General features: G+C 41.5%; 1 pseudogene; it reads right to left on the reverse strand.

Moving 5' to 3' along the window:
- Positions 1 to 811: 811 nt before the first annotated feature.
- Positions 812 to 2,249, reverse strand: LOC125998975 (RING finger protein 37-like; annotated as a pseudogene).
- Between the last annotated feature and the right edge of the window lie 19,894 nt (positions 2,250 to 22,143).

A 22,143-nucleotide genomic window follows, 5' to 3' on the forward strand; every position in this document is an offset into this window, starting at 1 on the left:
GTGGTCCAAAAACCAAAATTATATATATATATATATATATATATATATCAATAAAAGTCAATTTGTGATATTTGTTATAACTCATAATGATATTACCACAAAGACTGAGAATTTACTGAGCTTGTTGGAGTGGTGGTTAAGTTGTTTGTGTTATTATTTTCACTCATTAAACTTCTACACAACTTTCTAATCAAATTTGCTGTGCTCCTACTGGGCTGTTAGTATTTTGAAACTTGGAGATTTCATATGTATAAAACTACTTTATTATTATAGTTTAGGTAACTTGAGTTCAATTGTATAACACTTAAGAGGTTACTTGCGATGTTCACCAGCACTTATTAAGGCTCTGAATGGGCTGCCAACTGAAGCCAAGTCATTCCCTTGGCTCTGACTCTTGAGACCCTGGGCCAATCTATTGTGCCCCGTTCATCTACCCCACATGATGGGGATGTGTGTGCAGACAGCTGGGGTGCAGGTGCTTAGCAGCATTCCCTGGGTTCTGGCAGGGGTCTGGTGGGGGCACAGAAAGGCAGAGTGTTTGCCAACCCTGACAGCCCCACCTATGGCTTTGTTATCCTGGTGCCACTAGAGCAGGATGTGGGCAGCCCTCCTTGGCCCTTTCCCCAGGGCTCAGATGCTATGTGGGAGAAAGAGGATGGAGATTGAGGAAGCCACTCAGGAGCCCACTCAGGCCCCTCAGTTAGGGACCCAGCAGGACTTTAGTGCAGCAGTGATTCCCATCCTATGACCTCTCAGCTTGTCCCAGCAGAGGGTCTTCTGGGCGTGTGGCAGCAGCTCGCTCAGAAGTGGATCAGCAGCACAGGAGGTTCCAGGGCCAGCAAGGAGGTGGCCACAGGGCAGCTGATACATGAGATCCTTTTGGACATAGGGAGAACATTGACTTTTGCAGGAACACGCGAAGGGCCCAGGTCACTCCCAGGCTGCTCTGCATTTTGGAGCTGTCCCCTGCTCATCCAAGAAGTGAAGGAGGAAATTGAGTCAATGGTGAGTGACAAGGTCATCTACAAACTGTGTGACAATTTCTGTTCTGGGACATTGGACATGGAAACAGTCCATGTATGCTAGCTCTAGCTCTGTGGCACCTCTTGCTTTTTTAGCGGTGTGCTCTGAGTTAGTGAGCGAGACCAACAGGCTCATGGTGGAGAAGCAGGAGGCCTCTTCACCTGGGTTGCCACTGACGGGTTCCACCTTCCTTTTGCAGGAGGGCAGAAAGATAGAAGAAGGTGCCTTTTCAGTCTGAGAATAGCCAAGCAGGGGCATCCAGACCAAGTGCTGGAGCAAGAAATGGTCTATGTGAGCCTTAAGGGATGGATGAGGCAGGAGCTTCAAGTGAGGTGTGAAGACCACTCCCTTGAAATGGTTGCTGGAGGCATGACCCCAAGTGACTTTGCTGTGATTGCACTTCTCCAGGGTGCTCAGGTATAAGATCTGGTCCAAAGGCAGCACTATAGAGCTGGGCATGATCTCAAGCATGATGGATTCCAGGAACTCTTCAGGCACATCGCCAATTAACCTGGCCAGCTCTGGTAGACAAACGGGAAAGGAGTGGTCCTCACACTCGCCCCAGGATCACAGTCACTCTCCATGGGCAAGGCCTGGGTATGCTGCAGGGTGTCTTGAGGGAGGCTCTCAGAGGCCGCCAGCCTGACACTATCTGTCACCTCCTGCGATCAGGTTCTGGCCGGCTGCCCTCACACTTCCAACTGTCGGATGCCAGGGATGCCACTACCCATCACGTGGGTGACACAGATCTTGATGGGAAATGTGTCTCGGGCATAGTGACCCTTTATTCCAGAGCTTCTGGGCTACCACAGCAGGAGAGGGGAGTGTGGCTTCCATCAGGCCCCTGTGGCTGAATGTCACCTGGCTTTGGTGTTTCAATACTTCGCAGACAAAGGTGAAGGCCTCCTAGTCTGGGATGGCCGGCTTTGCCAAATCTGGGCTCTGGCACTAAGACGGGTTCCATGCCACTCTTCTGGCCATGGCTGATGTGTGTGTTTCCACACTGGTGAAACTCTGGTTGGCCCAGCAGCGAGGTCCATGCTGATGTGACAGAACTCCATGCTGAAGGGGAAGGAAACAGTGGCATGGCTTGATGAAGCACTCCATCCTGAACCCATGGCTTCTCTTGATGAGGTCTTCAGAGATGAGATTTTCAACTTGTCTGCTGATATCTTGTTGCAGTAAACTCTTGCTCTGAATTGTGGAAGTCAAAGATTTATTACCATCTTTGTGGCGAAAAGGTGAGCTTCCAGGCATCAGAAATAGCCAGGAACTAATTTGAGAGAATACTTAAGGACTGCTCAGTCCATCCACGTTAGGTTCATTTTCATGTCAACTTAAGTGGGTCCTCTTGCGCAGCATCGCTCCAAGTGGCTGCATTCAAATCCCACACTGTCATCTGACAGGCTTTTTAGCAGTATAACTCAGCTTCCAGGCAAATCTTCACAACCATCCACCTACCATTTCTTCAATTTTCTCCTGAATGTTTTGCCCTTTATTTTGCTGGTAGGAGTGTTGACCTCACCAGAAGAAGGAGTGTTCCCTGCGTAACTCAAGAATAATGTTGTATGACAACAGACTCCACAGGAGTTGCAGGTACCTTGAGAGACCTTTCTACTTTCCAGGTATAGGTCTGAGCAAAGTTGAGCAGCTTCAATTTAAACTATCATCCAGAGTTTACAGAAGGGGAGTCAGGTGGAGGAGGGCAGCCAAGCTACCTTAGAATGTCACAGAGCCATGCTGCTGTAAAATAAAAATCCACGAATGGTGAGACTATCCCACACACCATGTTTCTCAACCCTCAGGCTAACAGGTCTGAAGAAGCAGGGTAGTGATGGGGAAATAATACCAAGCCAGTCAGCAAAGGATATTCATTGGAGTCAGTCTGCTTCACTTCATGGCCTCTCTCTGCCATGTGCTCCCTCTGCTGAGCCCAAAGTCAGAACTACTTTCTTTCTTCACACTAACTCCCAATACCAGGAGAGGGAAGGCTGAGTAAGACACAAAAGTAGGCAGGAGGGAAAGAAACAAAACACAAAATATTATTTATCTTTTTTATATTATTTTTATCTTCATTTATCATTATTATTATATTTACCTATCTATTTTTGGTTGATTTCTTTGTTTTGGTGTGGTTATTGAAGCTGTTGCCCTCATTTACACTTTTTTTCTTTTCTTTTCTTTTCTTTTCTTTCATTATATGTTCTGCCATGTTTCTTATCTCAAGACCGTGGCATTTTTTTTTTTGTGCTGCTTAGCGTTATTGTTGGAGTCCTCACTGGATACTTGACACTTCTTTTTGTACTGGTGGAGTGTTTTACCTTTTTCTCCTTCGTCTCTCTGAGGAGACCCTCTAGAAGAATTCCGCTTATTTTCTGCGTTTTAGACCTTTACCCCAGTTTACTACTATTCCCTTCTTCAAACAAAACCACGTAAATTGAACTAACTAGTCCTGCCCCCCAGTTAGAAGGGGAAATAAGGGAGGCACCAGGACCAAACAGGTGCAAGACTACTAAGTATTAGGCTAGATACAGAGGGAACAACATATTCTGGCAGCCCTAGGGGTAAGGGAAGAGCATATGGAAGGCAGGACAAAAACGGAGGTGTAGGGAGGACAAATTGGTGATGGAAATACCCCCTGATTTTATGTAAATATGTACCTAAAATATTATTGTCAACAATATGTAAACCACTATGATCAAAATAAAAATTAAATTAAAAAAAGTAACTATCCAGTGGGCTTTTTTTTGGGGGGGGTTGCAACCAGCAGTGCTCAGGGGTTACTCCTGGCTCTATGCTCAGAAATCGCTCCTGGCAGGCTCGGGGGACCATATGGGATGCCTGGATTTGAACTACCGTCCTTCTGCATGAAAGGCAAATGCCCTACCTCCATGTCATCTCTCTGGCCCCTCCAGTGGGCTTTTACATATCAAAAGGTTACTGTGGAGAGGAAGTTCAGGGAACACCTTTGTTTAGGGTTGTAGTTAGTCTCACCTTATATCCGACACCCCACACCTTCTACTCCACTGGCACCCCCTGTCTCACCATCCACCTGGAGCCACCAACACAGGGTTTTGTTGCACACATTTACTGAACTGCATTACCACCAAATTACTCCCAAACACTTCATCACTACACTTATGCTACTTCTAGTTCACATCTTCATAACCCGCAAACACCCCCTGGCCACTGTACAATAATTTCAGTTTTTTAGTCCAGAACCAAGATTTTGTCATTGTTCAATACTATCTATTCCCATGTGTTGTTTATATATATCAAGGATCAGTGATATCGTTCAGTATTTTTTCTTCTCTTTCTGGTTTATTTTGCTCAAATTGGTACCCTTTAGTTCCAACTTGCAATAAACTAGAAGATTTCACCTTTTCTTAGAGCTGCATAATATTCCATTGTGCTTTTATACCACAACTTCTTTATTCATTTATTTGTCAACGGGCTTTTCTTTTTGTTTTGGCCACATCCGGCTGTGATCAGAGCTTACTCCTAGCTCTGTGCTCAAGACTTACTTCTGGTGAGTTCAGGGTTCTATATGGGGTACCATGTCTTAAACCCAGTTTGACCAAGTGCAAGACCAGCACCTTTCCCACTGTACTATCGCTTGGCCCCTGACTTTGGACAGTTTCTCAAAGAATAAATTTTATTTTATTTTTTTACATTAATATGGTATTCTTTTTTATTTATTTATTTATTTATTTATTTATTTATTTATTTATTTATTTTTGGTTTTTTTTGGGGGGCCACACCTGGCGATGCTCAGGGGTTACTCCTGGCTATCTGCTCAGAAATAGCTCCTGGCAGGCACGGGGAACCATATGGGACACCGGGATTCGAACCAACCACCTTAGGTCCTGGATCGGCTGATTGCAAGGCCAAAACTGCTGTGCTATCTCTCCGTATTCTTTTTATTTTTTAATAATATATTTACGCACAAAGATTACAAACATATTTGTAGTTGAGTTTGTTATAAAAAAGAACAATCCCTTTCACCAGTGCAACATTTCCACCACCAATTCCCCCAACCCCTCCTCCCCCATTCCCTGCCTATATTCAAGACAGGCATTCTACATCTCTCACTCATTAACAATGTCATGATAGTTCTCAGTGTAGATATTTCTCTAACTGGACTCACCACTCTTTGTGGTGAGTTTCATATCCTGGGCTGGTCCTTCCGGCTCTCATCTCCGTTTTCTCTGGGTATTAGAATATATATATTTATCTTTTTAATTTTTATTTTATACATCCTGATTTACAACACTCTCAATGATATAGTTTCATGTATACAATGTCCCCAAACCACATTCACCACCAGAATTTTCATTTCTCTTCACTATTTGTTCAATGTCCTTCATTCAAATACCCCCACAAAATCTCACCACAGTAAGCTTCAGTTCTGCAGAACAGTTCACAGATTCAGTTGCTTTGGGTCATTTTGTTCTCTTACTATGCATCCTTATATATCACATAAGAGAGAGGTCATTCTGTATCTGTTTCTCTCCTTCTGACTAATTTCTATCAGGATGACCCTTTTCAGTTCCATCCCAGAATGGAAAATTGCATGCTTTTATCTTTTCTGATTGCTTAACAGTATATTCATTGAGTATATGAACCATGCTTTCTTTTTTTTAAATATATTTTTTATTTAAACACCTTGATTACATACATGATTGTGTTGTTTGGGTTTCACCAGTGCAACATTCCCATCACCAATGTCCCAAATCTCCCTGCACCCCACCCCCGCCTGTACTCTAGAAGGCTTTCCATTTCCCTCGTACATTCTCATTATTAGGATAGTTCAAAACGTAGTTATTGGTAATTTCTCTAACAAAACTCATGCCTGTTTGTGGTGAGCTTCATGAGGTGAGCTGGAACTTCCAGCCCTTCTCTCTTTTGTGTCTGAAAATTATTATTGCAAGAATGTCTTTCATTTTTTTAAAACCCATAGATGAGTGAGACCATTCTGTATTTTTCTCTCTCTCTCTCTGACTTATTTTACTCAGCATAATAGATTCCATGTACATCCATGTATAGGAAAATTTCATGACTTCATCTCTCCTGACAGCTGCATAATATTGCATTGTGTATATGTACCACAGTTTCTTTAGCCATTTGTCTGTTGAAGGGTATCTTGGTTGTTTCCAGAGTCTTGCTCTGGTAAATAGTGCTGCAATGACTCTAGGTGTAAGGAAGGGATTTTTGTATTGCATTTTGGTGTTCCTAGGGTATATTCCTAGGAGTGGTATAGCAGGATTGTATGGGAGCTCGATTTCCAGTTTTTGGAGGAATCTCCATATTGCTTTCCATAAAGGTTGAACTAGACGGCATTCTCACCAGCAGTGGATAAGAGTTCCTTTCTCTCCACATCACCGCCAACATTGTTCGTTCTCATTCTTTGTGATGTGTGCCAATCTCTGTGGTGTGAGGTGATACCTCATAGTTGTTTGATTTGCATCTCCCTGATCATTAGTGATGTGGAGCATTTTTTCATGTGTCTTTTGGCCATTTGTATTTCTTCTTTGTCAGTGTCTGTCCATTTCATCTTCCCATTTTTTGATGGGATTAGATGTTTTTTTGTAAATTTCTGTCAGTGCCTTGTATATTTTGGAGATTAGCCCCTTATCTGATGGGTATTGGGTGAATAGTTTCTCCCACTCAGTGGGTGGCTCTTGTATCCTGGGCGCTATTTCCTTTGAGGAGCAGAAGCTTCTCAGCTTAACATATTCCCATCTGTTAATCTCTGCTTTCACTTGTTTGGAGAGTGCAGTTTCCTCCTTGAAGATGCCTGTAGTCTCAATGTCCTGGAGTGTTTTGCTTACGTGTTGTTCTATATATCTTATGGTTTCGGGTCTGATATTCAGGTCTTTAATCCATTTGGAATTTACCTTCGTACACGAGGTTAACTGGGGGTCTAAGTTCAATTTTTTGTAAGTGGCTAGCCAGTTATGCCAACACCACTTATTGAAGAGGCTTTCTTTGCTCCATTTAGGATTTCTTGCTCCTTTATCAAAAATTAGGTGATGGTATGTCTGTGGAACATTCTCAGAGTATTCAAGCCTATTCCACTGATCTGAGGGCCTGTCTTTATTCAATACCATGCTGTTTTGATAACTATCACTTTGTAGTAAAGTTTAAAGTTGGGGAAAGTAATTCCTCTCATATTCCTTTTTCCAATGATTGCTTTAGCTATTCTAGGGTGTTTATTGTTCCAAATGAATTTCAAAAGTGCCTGATCCAGTTCTTTGAAAAATGTCATGGGTATCTTTACAGGGATCACATTAAAATCTGTAGAATGCTTTGGGGAGTATTGCCATTTTAATGATGTTAATTCTGCCAATCCATGAGCAGGGTATGTGTATCCATTTCCACATGCCCTCTCTTATTTCTTGGAGCAGAGTTTTATAGTTTTCTTTGCATAGGTCCTTCACATTATTAGTCAAGTTGATTCCAAGATATATGAGTTTGTGTGGAACTATTGTGAATGGGGTTGTTTTCTTTTCTTTTCTTTTCTTTTTTTTTTTTTTTTTGGTTTTTGGGTCATACCCGGCAGTGCTCAGGGGTTACTCCTGGATCCATGCTCAGAAATCGCTCCTGGCAGGCACGGGGATCATATGGGATGCCTGGATTTGAACCAATGACCTTCTGCATGAAAGGCAAACACCTTACCTCCATGCTATCTCTCCAGCCTCCAGGGTTGTTTTCTTAATGTCCATTTCTTCCTTATTACTATTGGTGTATAGGAAGGCCATTGATTTTTGTATGTTAATTTTGTAGCCTGCCACCTTGCTATATGTGTCTATTGTTTCTAGAAGCTTTTTGGTAGAGTCTTTCGGGTTTTCTAAGTAGAATATCATGTCATCTGCAAACAGCAAGAGCTTGACTTCTTCCTTTCCTATCTGGATTCCCTTGATATATTTTTCTTGCCTAATCACTATAGCAAGTACTTCCAGTGCTATGTTGAATAGGAGTGGTAAGAGAGGACAGCCTTGTCTTGTGCCAGAATTTAGAGGGAAAGCTTTTAGTTTTTCTTCATTGAGGATAATATTTGCCACTGGCTTGTCGTAGATGGCCTTCACTATATTCAGAAAGGTTCCTACATTTCCATCTTGCTGAGAGTTTTGATCAAGAATGGCTGTTGGACCTTATCAAATGCTTTCTCTACATCTATTGATATGATCATGTGGTTTTTATTTTTCTTGTTGTTGATGTTGTGTATTATGTAGATAGATTTACGGATGTTAAACCAGCCTTGTATTCCTGGGTTGAAACCTACTTGGTCATAGTGGATGATCTTCTTAATGAGGTATTGAATCCTATTTGCCAGGATTTTATTGAGGATCTTTATATCTGTGTTCATCAGCTATATTGGTCTGTAATTTTCTTTTTTGGTAGCATCTCTGTCTGGTTTAGGTATCAAGGTGATGTTGGCTTCATAAAAGCTATTTGGAAGTGTTCCCGTTTCTTCGATTTCATGAAAGAGTCTTGCCAGGATTGGTAGTAGTTCCTCTTGAAAAGTTTGAAAGAATTCATTAGTGAATCCATCTGGGCCTGGGCTTTTGTTTTTGGCAGACATTTGATTACTGTCTTAATTTCCTCAGTAGTGATGGGGTTGTTTAGATATGCTACATCCTCTTCATTCAACCGTGGAAGATTATGAGTCCAAGAATTTATCCATTTCTTCCAGGTTCTCATTGTTAGTGGCATAGTGTTTCTCAAAGTAGTTTCTGATTACCGTTTGAATCTCTGCCATATCAGTAGGGATCTCTCCTTTTTCATTCCTAATATGAGTTATCAAGTTTCTCTCTCTCTCTTTCTTTGTTAATTTTGCCAGTGGTCTATCAATCTTGTTTATTTTTTCAAAGAACCAACTTCTGCTTTCGTTGATCTTTCGGATTGTTTTTTGTGTTTCCACTTCACTGATTTCTGCTCTCAGCTTTGTTATTTCCTTCTGTCTCCCTATTTTTGGATCCTTTTGTTGAGCACTTTATAATTCTATGAGTTGCATCAATAAGCTATTCAGGTATGCCCTTTCTTCTTTCTTAACGTGTGCTTGCAAAGCTATAAATTTTCCTCTCAGTACCACTTTTGCTGTGTCCCATAAGTTCTGATAGTTTGTGTCTCTATTGTCATTTGTTTCCAGGACGGTTTTGATTTCCTCTTTGATTTCATCTCGGACCCACTGGTTATTTATTATTAGGCTGTTTAACTTCCAGGTGTTAAAAATTTTTTTCTGTGTCCCTTTGTAGTTCACATATAATTTCAGGGCCTTGTGGTCAGCAAAGGTAGCCTCTTGATATTATGGAGGTATGTTTTATGTGCTAGCATGTAGTCTATCCTGGAGAATGTCCCATGTACATTAGAGAAGAATGTGTATCCAGGTTTCTGGGGATGGAGTGTCCTATATATATCTACTAGGCCTCTTTCTTCCATTTCTCTTTTCAGGTCTAGTACATTCTTGTTGAGTTTCGGTCTAGTTAATTTATCAAGTGTTGACAATGCCGTGTTGAGGTCTCCCACATTTATTTTGTTGTTATTGATACTATTTTTCAAATTTGTCAACAATTGTATTAAATATTTTGCTGGCATATCATTCGGTGCATATATGTTTAGGAGAGTGATTTCTTTCTGCTGTACGTATCCCTTGAGTAATACAAAATGTCCATCTTTGTCCCTTATAACTTTCCTGAGTATAAAGTTTGCATCATCTGATATTAGTATGGCCACTCCACCTTTTTTGGGTGTTATTTACTTGGTTGATTTTTCTCCAGCCTTTTATTTTGAGTCTATGCTTGTTCTGACTATTCAGGTGTGTTTCTTGTAGGCAGCAGAAACTTGGGTTGAGTTTTTTAAATAAATATATCTTTAATTATGAGAACAAAGGTGCAAAGAAAGAGGACAAGGTAAAGTTACAGTGGAAGGACAATCACCCATAAACAGAATTCTTAGAAGAAAACCTCTTGCTGATACCTTAATTTTGAACTTTCAGCCAAAGAACATTAAGAAAAGTAAAATAGAATCCATGTACAATTACTTTGTCCCTCAAGTCCCCAGATTGTAGTACATTATAACATTTCTTAGCAGTACACAAAGCAATCTAAGGCCATAAAACTTATGTAACTCCTTAGACTTTGAAGGCATAGTATTTTATTACATTTCCTTGCATATGCATATTAGTTTAAGTTACCCTCAAAAGTTTAAGTGGGTATTTTAAGGATTAGAGTCAAAGGAGCACTGTAAAAACGGTGTTAGAGTTGCAGTGTTTGTTTGCATAGGCCCACCAAAATATGAGGAATATGGAAAGTAAAAGCCTTGGCCTAAATACAAGGAGACCCTACCTCTGAAGTTTTCTGGCAGAAGACCAACTCTAGTCTCCAGTCAAACTAGTTTGTCCAATTCAAGTCATTGTCTGTAGTGCCAATACACTTTTATTTTTCACAGTCTCTTTTGTTGGTATCATGTTTCTGTATTAAAGATCCTGGAATCTGCATATCCTAAATTGAAGTCAGGATGGTGTAGAGCATCCTCTAGTTTCACCTCACAGTAAAAGGGCAATGCAGAGAGCTGTGTCCTGTAAGCAGGTTGTTGTTGTCAAGTCTTCTTAGTGTTGAGGGAAGTCTCTTTTGAGCAGGTCAATGTCAGAGTAGTGGTAGGGTCTTCCCTGGTAGAGGATTACTTCCAGATGATGTTATAAATAACCTTGGATGTTTCATAGTTAGCTTCCCTGGTTCAGGGGTGAATGGAAAATGCCCATTCTTCTGAGGCCTGGACCCATAGCTCTTCAAGATTTCTGTGTTCCTACCTTTCTTAGATAAGAACTTATTTGTATGTATAGTATTTTCCCATTTTAACGTGCCTATGCAAACAAGGAACAATGCCACATGGTGTTACAGGCCCATATGGGGGCTGCAAGAACAAGTCCAAAAATCCCCATGACATGATTAAACATAACTATTAAACTGAGGGACTCATTCACCGAATATTCTTTATTGAACAGCTCACAGAGAGAAGAAAAGATAAAAAGTGGGGGAAAACTTCACTGTATAAGAGAATATTTAGTAAGAGTTATAGCTGTCAAATAAAAAATTCAAAAGCCATACGTGTCCATTTTATGTCTTTTAAAAATAGTTGGGGGTTGTTAAATCCAGTGCACCACTTTGGTGTGTGATTAGGACAGTGAAGTACTGAAGTTACAAAGGGTAAATGGGGTGTACTGATGGTTGGGGGTGATAGAGTTAAGGAGTGAAAATGAGCTTTACAGGGGTGTGCGAAAGGGCAGAATACCAGATGGACATTCTACATACACAAAACATAACTTAAGGATAGGATATACTATTAATATATATGGTTTTGAACATGTAGACTGGGAAGAAATTGCTCTAGGAAGGTCTGGAGGCTGGGGAGCAGGAGAGGGGATGGCTGGGGGCCTACAAAGGCTCCCAGCATGCCCAAGCTAGGGAGAGAGACTTCGACCTGGGGACTTCCCAGACACCATGCCAGCTAGAGCTAGCCTCCGGATCAAGAAAGAATTTGGTAGAGAACTGGAAGCCAGGATCTACCCGCCCTCCTCCTTGTGCCCTCCCCCCTCTTCACTGGGGGAAGGGCAGGGAAAGCTTGGGACCCCCTCCAGGAGCGACCACCCGACACCCACATTGTCTGGCCGCCTAGCTGCCACCCAAGGAAGGGCTGGAGGCTGGGGGTCAGGAGAGGGGACGTCTGGGAGCCTATCAAGGCTCCCAGCATGCCCAAGCTAGGGAGAGAGCCTTCGACCTGGGGACTCCCCAGACCCCATGCCAGCTAGAGCTAGCCTCCGGATCAAGAAAAAATTCGGGGTCTGGAGAGATAGCACAGCGGTGTTTGTCCTGGTGATCCAGGACCTAAGGTGGTTGGTTCGAATCCCGGTGTCCCATATGGTCCCCCGTGCCTGCCAGGAGCTATTTCTGAGCAGACAGCCAGGAGTAACCCCTGAGCACCGCTGGGTGTGGCCCAAAAACCCAAAAAAAAAAAAGAAAGAAAGGAAGAAAGAATTCGGTAGAGAACCAGAAGCCAGGATCTACCTGCCCTCCTCCCTGTGCCCTCCCCCCCTTCACTGAGGGAAGGGCGGGGAAAGCTTTGGACCCCCTACAGGAGGGACCACCTGACATACACCTTGTCTGGCCACCTGGACTGCCACCCCAGGAAGGCCTGAGGCCGGGGGGGGGGGCAGGAGAGGGAACCGCTGGGGGCCTACCAAGGCTGCCAGCACGCCCAAGCTAGGGAGAGAGCCTCCGACCTGGGGACTCCCCAGACCCCATGCTGGCTAGCTGGGTTAAGTTTTTTGATCCATTTAGCCACTCTGTGTCTCTTAACTGGTGCATTTAGTCCATTGACATTGAGAGAAAGAATTGTCCTGGGATTTAGTGCCATTTTTCTATCAAAGTTTGGTGTCTCTGTTGGTCAGTCTTGTCTTAAAGTAGGTCTTTCAGTAATTCTTTTAAGACTGGTTTTGAGTCTGTAAAGTTTCTGAGCTGTTGTTTGTCTGTGAAACCATGTATTCTTCCTTCAAACCTGAAAGTGAGTTTTGCTGGGTGCAGTATTCTAGGTGAAGCATTTATTTCATTGAGTTTTGTCACTATGTCCCACCACTGCCTTCTGGCCTTTAGTGTTTCTGGTGACAGGACTGTGGTAAATCTCAAGGATGTTCCCTTGAATGTAATTTCTTTTTTTTTGATCTTGTTGCTTTCAGAATTCTGTCTCTATCTATGGGATTCGTCATTGTGACTAGGATGTGTCTTGGGGTGTTTTTTTCTGGGGTCTCTTTTAGTTGGTAGCTTTGGGCATGCAGAATTTGATCTCATGTATTCTTTAGCTCTGGTAGTTTCTCTTTAATGATGTTCTTGACCATTGATTCTTCCCGGAGATTTTCTTCCTGGGTCTCTGGGACTCCAATGATTCTTAAGTTGTTTCTGTTGAGCTTATCATAGACTTCTATTTTTATCTGTTTCCATTCTTTGAGTAATTTTTCCATTATTTGATCATTTGCATTAAGGCTTTTTTCAAGTCTCTTCTGCTGTATGGAGTTGTTATTCATCTCATCTTTCAGTGCACTAATTCTATCCTCAGCTGCTGTTAACCCATGGGAAAGCTCATCCATGTTTTTCTTCAATTCATCTACTGAGTTTTTCAGACCTGTTATTTCACCTGAAATTTCAGTTTGGAGTTTTTTTCATTTCTATCTTCATATTCTCTTGGTTCTTATTAGTGTTCTTTTCTATACTTTCTTTGAGTTCTTTCAACATCTTCCATATTTCGACTCTAAACTCCTTCTCTGAGAGACTGACTAGTCAGTTGGCCATGTTCTGGTCATCTGAGTTGCCGTCTTCATTCTCTATGTCTGGCGCTGGCCTGTGTTGTTTCCCCATTGTCACACTTGTATTGTGGGTTTTTCTACGTGTTGTGGTTGTATCCATTGGCTAAATGATGATGCCCCTCTGGCTCCTCCCTTTCTGGGCATTTAAACTCACCTCCAGGGAAGGCTAGCCGTCCTCAGATGAGTCACACACAGGATGAAATCAGACCGAGAATGCAGCACAGCACAAAAGACAGGCAGATAGGGTTGCTGGCATCTGAGTTCCAGCAGACTTCAGCAGCTCCTCCCTTTCTGGGCATGTAAACTCACATCCAGGGAAGGCTAGCCGTCACAGATGAGCCACACGCAGGATGAAATCAGGCTGAAAATGCAGCACAACACAGAAGACAGGCAGATAGGGGTGCTGGCATCTCGAACTATTGTTTCTTTATTTAGTCATCTGTTTTTGGATACATGGATTTTTCCACATTTTGCTATTGAAATAATGCTAAATGAACTCAGACCTATATTCTACATTGTGTGCAATAGTCAATAAAAAAGGATTGAATACTTCAAGAACATAATATATAAATTATATTGAGGAAAATGTAGGCAGAACCCATCATGCATTAAATCTAAAAGCACCTCAATGATTCAACACCATTTACCAAGGAAATGGCAAAGATAAAATAAGTGGCATTACATCAAATTTAGAAGTTTGCATTTGCACTGCAAAAGAAATTATGACAAGAATAAAAAGACACCCCATAGGCTGGAAGCAAGAAATTGTCCACTACTCATCTCAGAAAGGGTTATTATCATATATATATGTATATATATATATATATACATACATACATATATAAAACATTTGTGAAAGTTAACAATTGCAGTTCACAGAAATTAACCCCACACCATAATGGGAAGAAGAGATGAACAGATACTTCCTCAAGGAATATATATGTATACATAGGTCCGATAGGTATAAGATAAAATATTCTGCATCATTGATCATTGGGTAGGGTGTTTGCTTTGCATGCAGCTGACCTAGGATGGACCGAGGTTTGATCCCCAGCATCCCATATGGTCCCCCAAATCCAGGAGCGTTTTCTGAGCCGCATAGCCAGGAATAACCGCTGAGCCTCATTGGGTGTGGCCCAAACCAAAAAAATAAAAAAGAAAAAAGAAAGAAAAAAAAAGATCATCTCTAAATACCTAACCCAAAATCAACAATAATAGAATTAAGAGACCCAAAATTTTAAATTATTGTTCCTTAGTCATGACTGGTCTGTTCAGTTCATCATTTATTTGCTTTGGGGCCACACCTGATGGTGTTCAGGGCTTGCTCCTGGCTCTGTGCATAGCAATTACTTCTGGTGGGATTAGGTAAACCATATAGGATGCTGGGGACTGGGGACCAAACCTTGGTTGGATGAGTGCAAGGCAAGTGACCTTACTGGTGGTACTATGTCTCTGATTCTATGTTCAATTTTTTTCTTGTCTTTCTTTTTACTCGAAAATGTTATTTTCTGTTCAGGTTTTCTACTTCCTCCTTATTCAATCTTGGAAGGTTAGATGATTCCAATAATCCATCTATATTTTTTAAGTTCTCCATCTTAATGGCATTGAGTTGTTCATCATAACTTTTGTGATTTTTCTTTTGATAGTTAATTTCTATCTTCATAGGCAGGCCTCATGTGACCCACAGGATTTGAGGATGCCTGGAACTTTAAATTGATTTTGTTTGGTACTCGTTTGGCCTCCTGCATCAATGCACAAATATCTCTCTCAGATGGTGGTAAATTTTTACTTTCAAGAGCTGTCCTTCTCCTATTCTCTCATCTTCAGGATTACTTGTGGAGGTTATTGTTCTTGATAATTTTTTATAAAGTGCTCAGAGGTCTGAGACATAAGCACAATGGGCAGGGCTTCTTCTGCCTCACATGTTGCCAACTCAAGTTCTAGCCCAGACTTCCCATAGTTCTGAACACTGTCAGAAGTTATTCCTGAATCCAGAGCCAGGAGTAACCAACCCCTGAGCATTGTAGAATTTGGCCCTTATATAAAAAAATGAATAAAATTAAGGAAAATATTTTAAAGGGACTGGAGTGCTAGTACAACTGGGAGATCCCTTGCCTTGCACATTTGCCCAGAGTCATTCCTGAGCACAGAGCCAGAAGGAACCCCAAAGGCCCCTAAGCATCACCATACATGGCCTCAAAACCTAAAATATAGGGCTGGAGAGATAACACAGCGGTAGGATGTTTGCCTTGTGTGCAGCAGATCCAGGACAGATGATGGTTATATTCCCGGCATCTCATATGGTTCCCTGAGTGTGCTAGGAGTGGTTTTCTGAGCGCAGAGCCAGGAGTAACCCTTGAGCGCCACCAGGTGTGACTTCCCCACCAAAAAAAACTACCCCCTAAAATATAATATATAATAATAACAAACCTTATCATGAACCTGTTATTTGGGGTGGGGATATATCTGTTCAGGCAGGGAGCTAGTCAAGTCAGAGTCAAGAATACAACTATTGATTTGGATTTACCTGGAGAACGGCTACTGTGTTTAATTCAGTAAGACCCAAATCTGTCTGGAATCAGCAAGTTCAAGTGGAAAGCTGAAGTTCTATAGAGCCCTGAGTTCACCACCCTCCTGCCTTAGTTGGTGTTTTCTGTGCAGAGCTGGCCCCTCTGTCCATTCTCTCTTTCAATCTCTGCTTCTTCCACTTGGAGGAAGCAATCCTTAGCTCTAGACTTGTCCAAAGTTCTGTGTTCTGGAGTGTTAAAAATTTCTACTGTGGTGGCCATGTTTTGTAGTGACTTTCTCAGTGAGACCCCTAGATGGATGCGATGTTCAGTTCTATTTCTTTGTTCTTTGTGTTGATGCCACAAATGTGCTCACATACCTCTGATATTTTTAGCCACATTAGTCTCATCCTATCTAATAAATTAAGGTCATTTTCATACTATTATTAGCTTATGTTTGATTTTTGGGCCACACCCAGTGGTGCTCAAGGCTTACCCCTGGCTCCACACTCAGGGATCCCTTCTCGTAGGTTCAAGGGACCTATGCCAAAGATCAACGACAGGTCAGCCACAAGCAAGGCAAGTGTTCTATATGCTGTACTTTATATTATTTTTATATTCTTTATACTATTTTTAAAAGTTTGCCTTTTTCAGTTTTATAAAATGTGAATATTGGGCAGAAGAGAGTTCACCTGGTTAGAGCACAAGTCTTGCATGCAGGAGGCCTAGATTCTATCTTATCCTGGCATTGCATATGGTTCCCTAAGAATTGTTAAGAGATATCCACAGCAACAAAACAGAGTAGACCTTGGGTGGGCAGAAGAAAAACATGAATATCATTTCAAAATCAATATCAGGAACATAACTGTGCTTTGTTTGCTATTCTCTAAATAGCGTGTCTTAAAAATCAGAATTTCTTCCCTTTAGTCATTCAGTTAATGAATCTTCTTTTATGGTCCATATCGCTGGGTCTTTTTGAAAAATGTCTTTGGATAAGGCTATCATTTGGATAAGGTATCATTGCTTTCTCTTAAATGTTTTGTTGATTTACTATCCTCATTTAGAACACCAGTACATCTTGGCTTTTTTGGAGGGCAGTTATGCCTCAAGTAGTGTTCAGAGGGCCTAGGTCACTCTCAAGAGACATGTGCCTGCATCAGCCTTACAGCTTAGGATTTGGGCTTGGCAATGCAGTACACTTTGGGCCTTGCCATATTGGAGTTACCCAGCAATGTTCAGAGCCATCAGGGGTACACTCTGTGGTACTTAGGCCCAAGGAGCACATGGGATCATACTCAGGTTTCACACTTTGGCATGTTCCCCAACCCATTTACATCTCTACCCAGTTCTCTGACCTATTGTTTTATTGCTTGTTTTGGGGCCCTACCCAGGAATGCTCAGAGGTAAAGTTACTTCTGGCTGCACTCAGGACCCTTGATGGTGCTCAGGGGACCAAATGGGATGCTGGAGATTAAACCTGGGTTGGCCATATGCAAGGCAAATGCCCTATCCTTGTACTATAACTCCAGGTCCAACTTGAGCTGTTCTTGGCCCTTGGTAATTTCATATAAATTTCAGGGCTGGGGTGTAGTTCCAGGATAAGAGAACATACTTTTTAATTTTTGTCTTGTTTGGAGGACACAATTAGAGGTACTCTGGTTTAACCCTGATTATGCTCTCTTAGTGGTGCTTGGGAGAATATATGGGGTGCTGGTGATCTACCTTAAGTTGGCAGCTTGGAAGACAAACATCTTAACCCATGAATTATCTCTGTGGCTCAAGAACACATACTTTCTATTTATGCAGACAAACTTCAGTGGCAGATCTGACCATGTGCCCTTAGGTACATGCCCTTAGGCACATGGCTTTAGGTACATGCCCTTAGGTGATAGGGATTAGTCTAGTCTCATTGGCTTCCCTTGAGTCTGAGTATGCATGGCTCTAGTAATGAGTGGTTAATACAGTGTTTAATTACATAACAAAACAATAGAACATTAACAATTGTAATGTGAAAGTGGAGAAATGGGACAGAGATTAAGGCACTTGTCTGGCATGCAGCTGACCCAATTTTGATCTTTGGCACTGCATAGCATTCCCAGTCATTACCAGGAGTGATCCCATAACACAGAGCCAGGAGTATGCCTTAAGAACCACTTCTTTGTGGTAGCTCCAAACCAAAACATTAAATTCTGATTGAGAAATTTGGAGAGAATTGACAGCTTTGCTATATTGAGACATATATATATATTATATACACACGTATGTATATACACATATGTATATATACATATATAAACTGTCTTTTCAAAATGTTTTAATATTTTGTAGGTTTTATTCCTTTATGCTTGGTTTTTGGTTTGTAGGCCACAGTCGGCATCACTCAGGGGTTATTCCTGGCTCTAACTCAGAAATTGCTCTGGCAGGCTTGAGAGACAATATGGGATGCCAGGGATCAAACCTGGTTGGCTGCAGCAAGACAAACATCCTACCTGCTATGCTATCGCTCTATCCTCAATATTTTGTAGTTTTAGTGTGAAGTTCCTAGGCATATTTTTGCTATATTTGTTCTCAATTATTCGATTCTATTTGATACTGTTTTAAATGACATCCTTTAATTTTTCATTTCATATGTATTTGAAGTACATTAGTTTTAAACACTTTGGGTGTGGCGTCCCTAGCAATGCTCAGGAAGCCCAGGACAACTGGTGATCCTGGTCAGCAGTCCAGTGTTGGGGCATGAGAGTGCAGTACAGCTCAGGGACTGTAGTTCGGGGGGACAACCAGGGCATCACCCTATCATTCTCAGGGTTCTCTAGGACTACACTCAGGAATGCTTGGGAGGCCATGTGGTGGTGGTAGGCATCAAATACCTGTAGCTGTACCCTCAGCCCCACACTGAATGTTTTCAAAATATCAACCTTCTGGGTCTGGGAAAATAGCTTCCCCCATCTGCCTTGACATAGATTCAAGTTTCAATACTTGAGTGCTACCAGATGCTACAAACAATTCTGAAAAAGCTCTACTGCTTGTGCCCAGCAGCTCTGCTCTCTCTGATCCCTGGTGTCACAAGTGATTTCTAACTACACCATAGAGAGGTAGATGTGGGGTAGAGACCCTGGAGAACACCTTTTCTATGAGCTCCACAGTGACCCCTGATGACCACTACAACCAAAATGTGTGTTTTAGAGTGTGGCCTGCAGTGATGAAACCCTGGTTTCACCATAGCTGAGTGTATGAACACTTAAAACATGACGCATGGTCCCTGGCAATACCACAATGAAATGGATGAGTCACAACCAGGCATGAGCATGACTTTTATTCATGGTAAAAACAGAGGAAATAAAATGGAGGAAATGTCCCAAATGTCTGTTTTGGGCTGAATTTTTATAAAATAAAAAGTAGGTGAGAGAAAAGTGTGAAACCTTGAAAAAAATTGTAACAATTTTTTTGGTTTGTTTTTGGGCCACACTTGGCAGTGCTCAGGTGATACTTCTGGCTCTGTACTCAGGAATCACTCCTTCTAGGCTTCAGAAACCAATATGGAATGCTGAGAATTGAGTCTGGGTTGGCTATGTGCAAGACAAGTTCCTTACCCACTGTTTCATATATACAACCCCCAATATTACTTTAAAAAATGCAGGTCAAAAGAGAAACTGTGATGGGTAAGATGCTTGCTTGTCTTGTATGTAGCAGACCCAGCACCACATAGCGTCCATGAATATCCAGCAATAGTGATCCCTTAGCACAGAGCCAGAAGTAATCCCTAGTCACTGCTGGGCAGGGCCCCTCCAAAAGATTAAAAGAAACATTGTCCGCTGGGAAGTGAAAGAAAATAAAGTGATATGCATGATACCCTTCAGTAACTGTATTGTAAACCACATTTCTAAAAGGAAAAAAGGAAAAGAGAGAGGGGAAAAGTGTTTGTCTTAGAGGCAGGCTATGGGTGGAAGTGGAGAAAAATTGGGGAAGTTGGTGATGGAAAATTAACACTGGTGAAGGGATGGGTGTTGAACACTTTTTTTGTGGGGGGGTCACACCTGGCAGCGCTAAGGGGTTACTCCTGGCTCTATATGCTCAGAAATCACTCCTGGCAGACTCGGGGGACCATATGGGATGCCGGGATTCAAACTACCGTCCTTCTGTGTCTAAGGCAAATGCCTTACTGCTGTGCTATCTCTCTGGCTTCTGGGTGTTGGAACATTGTCTTTCTGAAACTCAACCATCAACTTTTTAACTCTGTATCTCACAGTGACTTAATTAAAACTTAAAAAAAGGATCCAATAATTACGTAGTGAAATTCAGTAAATCTTCTAGTTAGAACCTTGCCCAATTTGTATAGAAATTATTATTCTACATTATTACATTTTATTATATAATAAATCCTTCTGTAAATGTAGTTTTATATTGCTTATGCATAACCATAAACATCGCAATAGTTCACTTCTTTTCTTTTTTTTTTTGGATTTTGGGCCCACACCCAGCAGTGCTCAGGAGTTACTCCTGGCTGTCTGCTCAGAAACAGCTCCTGGCAGGCACGGGGGACCATATGGGACACCGGGATTCCAACCAACCACCTTAGGTCCTGGATCGCTGCTTGCAAGGCAAAACGCCACTGTGCTATCTCTCCGGGCCAATAGTTCACTTTCTTTCCTACCAAATACTCTATGCTTTTTGAGTCTTTTTTTGGAGAAGCACATGCAGTCCGCTCCAGTTTACTGCTGACTCTGCTCAGGGATCATGCGCGTGGCACTCAGGGGACCAAATGGGATACCAGGGATCAAACAGGATCAGCAATGTGTAAGACAAGAACCCTACTGCTGTACTATTTCTCGAGCCCGGTTTCTTACTTTTGCCAATTTTATTAAAGTTTCATGTTGCTTAAAAATAAGACTAAATTCCTTATCTCATTCCTGATCTCAGAGGGGAAATATTTCAATAATTTACATCAAGGCCTGATGTTTGATGTAACTTTAAATTTTTATTTTTTATTTATTTTATTTTATTTAGGTTTTTTGGGTCACACACAATGGTGCTCAGGGGTTTCTCCTGCTATGCACTCAGAATCACTCCTGCTTGGGAGACCATATGGGACGCCAGGGATAGAACGGAGGTCTGTCCTGCATTAGCCGTGTGGAAGGCAAATGCTCTACCACTGTGCTATCATTCCAGCCCCAACTTTAATTTTTTTTTTTGGTTTTTTTGTCACACCCAGCAGCACTTTATGCTCTATGCTCAGAAATCACTCCTGGCAGTTTAGGGGACCATATGGAATGCGGGATTCGAACCACCGACTTCTGCATGCAAGACAAATGCGTAACTTCCATGCTTATCTCTCGGCCCCCCAACTTTTAATTTTTAATAGATACACATTTATAACACTAAAAGAGTCTTTACAATGCCTATTTTGCAATAATCCCTTTTCTCTAATCATGGATACATATCATTTTTAGAAAAAAATGGTCATCTATTAAGATAATCATGTTTTTTTCTATTATATTGATTTGAGACTATTACTTTTAAAATCCTAGAATAAATTCTGCTTGTTTCTGATCTTTTATTATATGTGTAATGCTAGAACACTGGCTATTACAGTATTTAGAAATTTTGTCTGTGTTCACAAGAGATTTGTGTTTAATTTCTTTTTACTTTTGAGGGGGCACACCTAAAAATGTTCAGGGGTTCTCCTGGCTCTGCACTCAGGAATTACTCTTACTGGTCCTTGTAGTACCATTTGGGATACCAGAAATTGAACCTGGGTTTCTTCCTGCAAAGTAAATGCCCTAACCATGGATGGTTCTATCACTCCAGCTCCTAATATCTCTTTCTTACAATCATCATCAAGGGTCGACAGCAAGGTTATTTGTGCCTCAAAAATATTTTTGATTATCTGTTTTTCTATTCTTTTATTCTTCTCTATTGTCTAAAAGTGTTTGAAGGTTGTGTTCCTGTCCTGCTTACACTTTTGTGGAGACCTTTATGCATTCACTGGTTAAAGCCATTTGGGACCTGGCGCTTTCTTTGTGAAGAAAGAAAGGTGCTTGACAAGTGCTTTACTTTCTATTTTAGACAATAGACTCTTGAGACATACCTTTCTATATTCTTGTGTCACTTTTGCTGCTTTGTATGTCCTGAAAATTTATCATTCCATACAAGTTGTAAAATGTATTGATCTAAAGTTTTGTTCAAACAACTTTATAAAAAAAATGGGGTAAAAATTTGGAGAGGTAGTACATGGGTTTAGGCATTTGCCTTGCA

The sequence above is a fragment of the Suncus etruscus genome, chromosome X (genome assembly GCF_024139225.1).
Source record: "Suncus etruscus isolate mSunEtr1 chromosome X, mSunEtr1.pri.cur, whole genome shotgun sequence".
Taxonomy (NCBI): Eukaryota; Metazoa; Chordata; class Mammalia; order Eulipotyphla; family Soricidae; genus Suncus; species Suncus etruscus.